We start from the raw sequence: 7,130 nt of genomic DNA, 5'->3' as shown, positions 1-7,130 counted from the left end.
CGCAGTTTCTCTGTCTGGCAAGTTTCAGAGTTGGCTGCTTTTTTAATGAGGGGAAATAATGTATCATAGATCACCAAGAAGGCAAAGAATATATTTCAGGATTCAAAACTTGTGTCATTTATAAAATGTATCGATAGTTTTATTCATTACTAGAAGACATAGCTAGAGTAATTAATAATACACTAAGGGTTCTCATGATCATCCTGTAATTTAAGATGCAGCTCTGAAAAACACTGCACTCTCTCACCTCTCTGGCCACATCCTGCTTTCCTGCTGGCTTGTTAGATTTATCACAAAAAACAACTGTGGGTTGAAGCTTTGTTGCAAGATACTCAGATCAGAAACCAAAGGGAGTTCCTCTGTCAATAAGAGAAAGAAGTGTTTGTTCCATGGCAATCTGCTAATTTATCTCGACCACAGAGGCATTCTGGATCTGTTAACAGCATCTGCAGCCAGGGAAGGCTTGATCTTGGCCTCCATGCCCTGTACGGTGTTTGTGTTGAAGATGTTCAAATTCTTCTGAGGAAGCTTGGTGATATTTACTAGACGTAATATCTAATGCAGTGCGGTTAATGTCAGGTTAATTATGACTTTATCTTTCATCCCTGTTGGCCCTCATAGCTTCCATGAGTAATGGATAGGAAAGCATACTCGGATACCAGTTATCTGTTGTGTTAATCCATTTTTAATGCTCCATATTTTCAAATGCACTAAAATACTTTGTTGAGATGAAGTAGTAAGGGCTTTTTTTTTTTTTAAACAGGAAAAATAGGCACACACAGCTGCACCTATGAAGAGAAAGTCAACATGTAGAAAGAGAAGATGCCAGCAATAGAGAAGTGTTCACATTCACATAAATACAAATGTTTCATGTACCTGTATGTTTCTGAAAAAACTTGGCTTTGTGGTGCTGAGCTAAATGTGGACCAGGATACTCTCACTAAATATTTTCTTGGACAAATACCAGTTCATTGCAGCAATTTCACAGGGAGAATGCGGTGGATTTTAGCTAAAACCTTACTACTGCAAAACCAGTTGCTCTGCTGCCTTACTCATCCCCAAAAAGCATTTACAGAAGTCCACAAAACTTACTAAATTAGCCTGGATTAGGGTTGGGTATGTTACTAACATGTGCAATAAATACAAGGCAACAGAATGGGAGGTTAATAGCCCAAAAAGGGCAAGTAGGGAAACTAGGCCTGTCTGGATGAAATGAGTAAGATGGGTGATGAATTCTGCCTTTTGCACATTTTGGCTCAAAAAAACCCCTCAAAACCCAACCTCAAACCCCCACTCAAAGAGGAAATTGTTGTGGTGGTAGGAAAAATGCCCATAGGAAACACACTTCACTGTCACCACTCTCCCCCACCACCATCCTTTGTCTGCTCCATCTGGAAGGGGTGGCTTGGCCAGGCTGGACTGAGTGGGCCCTGCTGTTACTCGTTGTTACCAATTTGAGCTGATTTTAATGATTTTTGGTGATTTTGATAAGGAGTGATTAGGCCTAATCAATTAAATGGAATTTTACAGGAGCATTGGTTTTATAAAAAGACAGTAGTGTAATGTTTTAAGTAGTCATGGAAATACTGTATTTAGCAACCATACACCCAGCTATGCTGCTACAAAGTCCTTTGCAAAGTCCCGGGCTAATGCCACGTAGGCTGGTAATAATCATTAACCAGATTTCTATTCAAAGAATAAGACTCATGACCAGGTACCATCGTTAGACTGTTCGGTAAGGATGGTTTATTGCCCTGTAGACCAGGTGTTCTAAAAGATACGTTGTGAAAGGGCCTCAAAGTGTGTTAAAATTGCAATGTGAGCCAAAATCCTTGGGTCAAGGACATTGGAGCGTCTTTCTTTTGAGTCAGTGGTCCGTGGTGGTCACAAAAGCAGCTCCCCTACTCAATTCAGGACTCAGGTGCACATGACTGGAAAGAGGTGGGAATAAGCCAGTGAGTTACGGGGATGATCATGTTTATGCATGAGAATTTGATTACTATTATGACTGTATCCTATATAATCAGCATGCTACACGAGTTAGGTGTGTGTTGGTGAGACGACTCCCCCCACACCTGGCCATTAATAAAGGAGTGTCTGCTTATCTACATCACATTGGTGTCTATAAGTTCTTTTATCCTGTTTTGGTGACACTGGTGCCACCACCACTTCATAGGATCTGAGAGTCTTAGTGACCTGGAACCTGAAAATTCAAGATATGTGGCCTTCATGTCTTTTTCTTTACTGGTTTTGATTTTTTTTCAGTTAAACCTAACCTCCTTGATAAAGATACGTCTCAGCACAGAGGCAGCCACTTAAGAGTTTACACTTGTTGGGGCTCAGAAGAAAGTGTGAAGAGTTTGTGCTACTTCTGCAGCCTTTTCCAGTTTGCAAGCAACAATTAAGAAAAACAGCCCACTGACAGAACTGTCCTTGTTTCTCATATTCTCTCTTCTTTTGTTTCCCCTTGTCTGCAAGGAAGCAGAAATAGGTTCTGTAGTAGTAGTCATAGTTTAAGTCCACCCTCACTCATATTTTATTCCAAGCAGAACTGTTATTACCACGGCTTCTCATCCCCTCTAAAACACTGCAGTTTTCTCTATTTAAAAAAAAAAAAAAAGAAAAAAAGGTGAAACTGTAAAAATGAATTTACCTTGCTATTTTGTAGGGGAGGAGGAGCAGATGAAGACTGAGATACAGCATCATGAAGATAATCTTTCTGCTCAAAACCCGGGGCCCTGCTTCACTGCCTGGTCCTGTCAGCAGTCATGTTTGTTCCGCTGAAACAAGTGCCTGGGTTTCACAGCTCTGACAGGCTGGGTTTGCTTGAGTTTTTTTCCTTTCAGACGGAATAGGAAAATATCTGAAACTGTGTGAGAGGAGGAGCCTGTAAAACAGGACAATAATTTCCCTATTAGCTGGAGCCCCGGCCTCGACGAGCCTCCTTTTCCTTTTGGTTTGTGCTGACGGATCCCTGAGGGGACACAGCCTGTGAAAGTTCCTGAGTTCAGTGATTTCATCCTGCTCCTTTGCCCCAGTTGCTTCCTGACACTGGCTGCTCACCCGTGCAAGTGTGGATGGTGATTTCAGGCGGTGCACAGCTCCTGGGGAGCCTGGCACCTGGTGCTGAGGTGGGGAAAAGCCCTGGGCTGCTCCCCGTCCTGCAGATCCCAGCTGATAGCTCCTCACCCAGGTACCGCCGGGTTTGGCTGGGCTCAGCCAGACCTGGCAGGTGCAAAATGAGTTCAGAGGCCGTAGGTGTGTTTTCTGGTGGCTTTTGTCCAGGAGACTTCCCCACTCAACAGTGAAGGAGCCAAGGCATAAACGGAGCAGGGTTTTAGCAGTTGGGTACTGACAATTTTGGAAATAAAACCAACCACCTGCATTCTCTCAGCTTATGAAAAGCAGAAGCGATAACGTGCTAAACACCCTGTGCTGGACTATCAAAAAAGTGAGGTTTTCAGTTTCTTACCCCTCCCAGACAGAACCTGATTCCCATGACACTGATAATTGCCATGGTGAGCCGGGATGGGGGCGGGGGGGGGGGGGGGGGGAGCAACAAGACAAACCTCACCTTACCTCACCTGATCTGTGGAGAAGATCATCTTCTGCAGAGGCCCGACTCCTCTGCTACAGAGCAACGTTGGTTACTGGTTTTCCCTTCTGTCTTCAGCAGCAGGCACGCCCCTCGCTGACCACTCGCACAGCAGCTGGGCATCAGGCAAAGGAGCCGTGTGAAGGCCACGAGTTTGGCTTCTCAAGTCCTACAACAGCATGCTGAGTTTAACACTTTTATTTCCGTTTTGGTGTTCATTCATGCATGCACCAGCTTGTTTCTGTCCAAGATTTAACTTTGCTGCTGTTGCTGCCTTTATTATAAAGTGGTAGTTTCAGCCAGGTATGAACTTGGGCTTTGCTAAGGTACTGCCAAGGAAAAGTGACGTACAAGTTTTCCTAGTTTTGGTATCACACCTAGGTGTGAAAAACTTCACTCATTGTGGAGTTTAGACTTACCTTAGTAAGTGTCTCCAGTGTGATTCACCTCCTAGAAACAGCTCCTTGGGCTACCACTGGAGTTTCTTCACACCAAAGTTCTTTACATAGGCATGTGCCTGTCCTCATCCTTCTAGTTAAAATTCAGAAAGTGTATCAGTATTTAAAATTCAACTCAGTAATCTGCTTTTTTTGTTGTTGTTTTGTTTCAGCTATGGCATCTGGACTTTTAAAAAAAAAAAAAAAAAAGGTACAGAGTGTGATTTTGGATTCCCTGGAAATGGAGGAGGTTTAGACTTTGTAAGGGTAGAAAACAGAATGACTTTGAGAGGTAAGTCAGTAAAAAGGGAAAGGGAAGGTCAGACCTCTGAAGACTGTGACCAAACAATTAAATAGCGGGACAGAGATGAATGCCCAATGCTTGGTTCCCTGCACATTGCTTCCAGACAGCGATGGAAGCCAGTGTGTGAATGCAGAGGAGCCGTATTTTAACCTCTGCATATTTCTCTTATATATTCTCAGTCTGGCTGTAATATTTAGTCTCAGATAAAGATAATAAAGAAATAATATGGAAAATAAACTCAATACAAAACTAAAAATAAAACTATATAAATATATTAAATATTTTAATTATTGAAATTATGCAATAGAATGTTGATATAGTGTATTAAGTATATGCAAATATAATTTATACTATAAATTTCTCAGATATAAATATACAAAATACATAAACACAAAAACCTAACAAAAATCATAAACCCCAATAAAGATAGTCTTCAGTCCAGCCCAATCATCCCCAGGTGTCTGAGCCAGAACTGTGCAGCCAACACCTTCACATGTCCTTATCAAAATCAGACAGGGTAAAGGCCAGGGTAAGCCCTTTAGATTAATTTCCAACAATGTGTATTGTTGCTGTAACCGAGCGGGACTGCTGGTGAGCATCAAACTGGATTGAAAGGTCCTGCACCTAAACTCTCTCTCTCAATTTCATTGTAATCACTGGACAAGGCTTACTGCTCCTTGAAAACGCAGCTGAACAGGGCACCGCCAGAACACACGAAGTGGGGGTGATGCCCTTTGCAGAGGCCACCACCAGGAATGGAAGACTGAAGAGAAACCCACATGTACGGGAGGCTGGACCTCACCCTCTCAGTCCCTCCTTGGATGACAAGCTTTGCCAGGGTACTACCCTTATAACCATTTTGGTCTGGGATTCCTATCACAAAATTAAAGTGAAGAAAATCGGTGGATGCTAACAAAAAGCCATCCTGCACAGTGGTGTAGTGAGCTCCTAGGGTTCACTTTCAATGTTTCTAACAAGGCAAGGACAGCCAGCTGGTGAACAATTTTCTCCAGGATTAGATGGGACGTAACCCACAAGACTACAAACACAAACTAACATTCATCCAACTATTCCCACAGAAGCATGGCAGACTACTCCAGCTGTTCTGACTGAATCATCAGTGCTTTTTCATATTTTTTTGCCAGGGAATGGGGAAGGGGAGGAATTTTTTTCAAAATTTACAGCTGGGGTCTTCCATAGCACATTACCAGTCAACAGGTCGAGGGAGGGGATTCTCCCCTCTGCTCCGCTCTGTGAGACCCCCCTGCAGGGCTGGGTCCAGCTCTGGGGGCACCAACAGCAGAAGGACACGGACCTGCTCGAGTGGGGCCAGAGGAGGCCACGGAGATGCTGGGGGGGCTGGAGCACCCCCCTGTGAGGACAGGCTGAGAGAGTTGGGGGGTTCAGCTGGAGAAGAGAAGGCTCCGGGGAGATCTTAGAGCGGCCCCCCAGGGCTGAAAGGGGCTGCAGGAAAGGGGGGAGAGACTCGTCATCAGGGAGTGTGGAGATAAGATGAAGGGTAACAGTTTTAAACTGAAAGAGACTAGATTTAATGAGATATAAGGAAGGAATCCTTCCCTGTGAGGGTGGTGAGGCCCTGGCAGAGGTTTCCCAGAGCAGCTGTGGCTGCCCCCTCCCTTGAAGGGTTCAAGGCCAGGTTGGACGGGGCTTTGGGCAGCCTGGGCTGGTGGAAGGTGGCCCTGCCCGGGGCAGGGGGGTGGGACTGGATGGGCTTTAATGTCTCTTCCAACCCAAACCACTCTGTGATTCTACGAAGTAGCCACATGCAGTGGCCGCCACGTGCCAGGCTTTCATCACTGCCTGCCTTTCCTGCCTCTCCTGCAAGCTGGCACCCAGCAGGAAGATATTTTTTGTCTTGGCAGAATTTCTTTACGGAATCAAGGCTTTCCACAGACACAGAAACTACACATTTTCTCCCCACCTCTTTCAACAAGTGGTGTCGTTTTTGTCTGGAAAAGAAGAGCCAAAACCTCAGGCTTTGTTCCGGTCACTTTTGATCCACCAGAAGGGTGATGTGGATGCCCCTTCACACCTACATTGTTACTCCCAGTGTGTCCAGCAATATAAACATGTACAAAATCTATCTTTCCCCCTAGCCTTTGATCTCCCTGTATCCACAAAATCTGTCTCACAGTTGGTGGGAATCTTTATTTGCCCAGACTTCCAGTTGATGACTTTACTAATGCATTTGCTTGTCCAGTTTCCCAGACCCCATTTCTCAGAGCAGGACCCCAGTACCACAGCTCATCACTGAGTGATGGTAAGTGGCACAGAAAGAAATGTCTCTGAACAAGCAATTCTGATACAAAGCAAGATAGAAACAGGGTTTTTTTTCCCTTTGCGGTGTGACCTGCAACCCTTAGAGCTTCTATGCCTGTTGCTACACTCAACTGATGTCCTTCAGATAGGCAACCTGACCTGTTACAGCTCATTTCACCATCCTATTCACTTGCTTCACTTCAAGGTCATTAGATAAACTTTCATCCAGCTGCGTGCTGGATCCCTGAGAGTCCAATGGGGAGTTTTCCCAAAGAAGAGAGTCCTGCTGTCCAGTGTCCTAAATAATTGACCTTCCCGCCTCCAAGGTTTAACAGTACGTTTTTTGTGGGCAGCTTGCTAACAGAGCTGCAGTTTTTGGTATCTATTATCTGAAGCAAAAGAAGATTCCAGCATTAATGGCAGGACCACGTTAGTCCCACTTTCCACAGGTGGCTCCCCCTTCACTAAAGGCTGCCCTGGCTGTTAGACACAAGCCTGCTCTGATGCTACAGAA

Source organism: Athene noctua, chromosome 6 (assembly GCF_965140245.1).
Source record: "Athene noctua chromosome 6, bAthNoc1.hap1.1, whole genome shotgun sequence".
Taxonomy (NCBI): domain Eukaryota; kingdom Metazoa; phylum Chordata; class Aves; order Strigiformes; family Strigidae; genus Athene; species Athene noctua.
Note: the sequence above shows the minus strand (reverse complement) of the source record.